The following is a 3,900-nucleotide window of genomic DNA, read 5'->3' as shown; positions in this document are numbered from 1 at the left end:
CACAAGATGGATGGGTGGATGGATGGATGGAGCAGTAAAGTTAAGGGGGGAAAAAGAAAAAGTTTGTGCAAAATGCAGCCAAATACGCCAAAACAGAACTTTCCCATGACGGAAAGGAGAGATGGATGGATGTGTTTTGATAGATCTTTATACCTTTTGAGATTAGTTTTTGTTTGCCAGTATTTGCTATGTTATTTCAGATAAACTGCTTGTTGTAGTTGATTATTGAAAAAGCTTTTTTAATACAGCAGATGATGTATCTCCATTAAAATTATGGTTCTGCTTGTGTTCATCGTGCGATTAGATAAAAGGCCTCACCAAACCAAGCTCCTGGGCTGAATTTAAAACCCACCCCGCCCCTGAGTTCAATGTACTTGTCAACATATTATAATGGTTTACATGTACCTTTATTTATGATGGTTAGATGGGTGGGTAAATAGATAGATTGGGGGATAGGTGAGTGGATGAATTGGTACCATCAGCAAACAACAGAAATACAATGATRGCTTTGTTTTCTTTTCCTTTTTCCTTTTTTTTTATGACAGAGTGAGCTGATTAAGTTTTTGCTGCAATGGGATGTTGATACTGGAGCAAAACTCAAATGATTGTTAATGTATTTTTTGGCTTATTTAGATTAATGTTTTATTAATAACATTAAGTTTTGTGAAAATATAGTATGTCCAGTGAAATGATGTGTGAATACATTTTCCAAATGAAGGCATGTGATATAAAATGTAACACCATGATAACGAGGAAGTGCGTGGTCATGTGAACATATGCCATCCGGTGATTAGACTGCCTCATTTCACAGCCAATTTATGCAACCTATAGGGGTGGCCTACAGCCCATGTAGGCTGTGGCCTACATGGGCTGCAGTCTAGGTGGACTGTCTCCCCTGATCTGATACACAGCTACAGTATTTTTGACGAAAATATTCTATCCAAGAAGCAATATGATTTGGACTGCTTGCTCTTTGTATATCTGTAGTTCAAAAGRTTGAAATATATTAAAGATCGAAAACAAACAAGGCTTCTGCATTGCTAAATTAATCAACCTGGTCTACAATGTAATATGCAAACGACAAATTTCAATACCTTTGCTACAAACAGGTGTTGCGTTGTGGTGATGTTTTTTTCTTTAGTGCAATGGAAATTTCCCTTGACAACTTCCACACTTTTAAATTATGAATTATGTTTCTCCACACACAGATTAAAAAGCAAAGGCTGATGTGGGAAAGTAGGAAAGAACAACCATTGTTCACAAAATACAACATTTGCTTTCCATTAATAAATCACTGACTAAAATTTGTTTTATAAACCTGTAAGATACATTGCAAGTCATATCAATAAATGTGTCCCACAGTAACCCAAACCAAACCAATTTAAAAATATATATATTTCAGCTTTTGTGGAACACTGTTTTATTGTTGAATCATGGTCTGTTTTTGACAACTATGATTAACATTTTCATCATTCACCAGCAGATGTTTCCCACCCCTGACTGGATGCTTGGATGATGTGCATTTTCAGATTGGTTGGCCATGTGGCTGACGATCAGCCTCGTTTGTTCAACCTGACAAAAACAGTTTGCATAAAAATGGGATCATTTCAATCAAAATACATCCTGATTTAAAAATGAAACTCATGGGCTTAATTGAAAAAAAAGTTCTGTGTGCATATCAAGGTATTCTCCTAATCCTAATTTGATACTATATGTCAATGTAAATAAATGAATGTGGTTTATTTGTTATCAATTCATGTTCCTATACAATGATAAAATTTATGCTTTGCATTTGACCCATCACACATAAGAAACACCCAAGTGGAGCAGCGAGCAGCTATGTAACCGCCCAGGGAGCAGTTAGTGGTTGAGTGTCTTGCTCAAGGACACCATGACTTGTGAGCATGGTGGGGAGACGAACTTGTGACTTTCTGATCCCAAGTCGACTGCCCTACCATTACACCACAGCCACCCCAATGTTGGGTAGTTTTTTGTAGTCTCTTGATGGTGTTGGTAGTCTCTTCTACTAAAATTTAGCCATAAGAATGACTGAGTTATAACCATATACAGGGGTTAGACAATGAAACTGAAACACCTATCATTTTAGTGTGGGAGGTTTCATGGCTAAACTGGACCAGCCTGGTGGCCAATCTTCATTAATTGCACATTGCACCAGCAGAGTGTGAAGGTTCAATTAGCAGGTTAAGAGCACAGTTTGGCTCGAAATATTGCAATGCACACGACATTATGGGTGACATACCAGAGTTCAAAGGAGAACAAATTGTTGGTGCACATCTTGCTGGATCATCTTTGACCAAGACAGCAAGTCTTTGTGATGGATCAAGAGCCACAGTATCCAGGGTAATGTCAGCATACCACCAAGAAGGACCAACCACATCCAACAGGATTAACTGTGGAGCAAGAGGAAGCTGTCTGAAAGGGATCTTATGGTCTAAAACTAGGTGTTTCAGTTTCATTGTGACATACAGGGGTTAGACAATGAAACGAAAACCAGGTGTTTCAGTTTCATTGTCTAACCCCTGTATGTCTTTGCCAAAATTGACTTTTCTATAAAACCTAACTTGAATCAAAAGTTAATCAATTGTAGATCTACATTCAGTGATCACTTTCTATTTAAATCTTTTAATTTCCATCTGTTATCTATATCCTTTTTTTTCTTTCTAGGGTCATGTGGGTCATTGGTGCCCGTATCCAGCAGTCACAGTGCATGGGGCGGGGTACACCCTGGACAAGTCCATCACAGGGACACAGAAACAAACGAGACAGACAACCATTCACTCTCTCACACACCTAGGGACAGGGTTACCAATGAACATAACAGTCATGTTTTTGGTGTGTGGGAGGAAGCCGGAGTACCCGGAGAGAACCCATGCATGCCCGAAGAGAACATGCAAACTCTACCCAGAAAGGAAAACCTGCTACCCAAGATTTTATCCGGCAACCTTCTTGCTGAGAGGCATTAGCTCTACCAACTGAGCCACTGTGCCACCCTTTCTTCTTCTTTTTAAATCTTTTTCATTTATTAGATATTTTACTAACATACTAACAGAGAAACACACATGCATAACCACAGGCAGGTATAAGATAACCCACCTTTCATTATTAGAATAACTTAGAACTGCACTATGGCCAGTTTATGACACCGTTTTAAAAAAATTAATCAAATCTGCATGTGGGCATTTAAACCCTTATATTTTATATTTTATCCTTTTTTATTTAACTGAGCTGACTTAAAATGCTTTTCTTTAAGAAATTATGTGGATACCTTTATCAGATACAGCACTTAGCTGACTGGCTCCCCTCAAGGGGAAAAAGCAGTGACTCGAGTCATAAATCCTTCTGGATTTCAATTATGATGAAGGCTAGAAATTCAGCAGAAAAAATGCATTAGAGATTTTATTTCAGTATGTCAGAGCTTGAGAACAAAGTTTAATGTCAAGTGCAAAGATTGTACAGAGATTTTCTTTGGTGTTTTGTCCTCGCTGTCAAAGTCAGATAACACTTCTGAAACTGCATTTAGGCTCACCCCTTGAAAAGCTCAATTTTAAATAATAAACTTTATAAACAAAGAATCAGCCTTAAATATGACACAAAAGGACTGACCCTGTGGCCAATCTAATCATACTCTCACACATCACCCATTGCTGTCAAAATAAATGCAAGATTAATGGAGGTTATTTCACACTTAAACATCAGACATTTGCATTCATTTGACACAATAGTCTGACTCATGTTTGGATAAGTGCAACAAATTGTGATAATTTTAGCAATGTGTTGCACTGAGTGCAACACATTGCTAAAATGAACAAATACACTCACCGGCCACTTTATTAGGTACACCACGCTATTAACGGTTTTGTGGTCATAAAGGGATGGACT

The sequence above is a fragment of the Austrofundulus limnaeus genome, unplaced genomic scaffold (assembly GCF_001266775.1).
Source record: "Austrofundulus limnaeus strain Quisiro unplaced genomic scaffold, Austrofundulus_limnaeus-1.0 Scaffold63, whole genome shotgun sequence".
In the NCBI taxonomy this organism is placed as follows: domain Eukaryota; kingdom Metazoa; phylum Chordata; class Actinopteri; order Cyprinodontiformes; family Rivulidae; genus Austrofundulus; species Austrofundulus limnaeus.
This window is presented reverse-complemented; position numbering follows the sequence as displayed.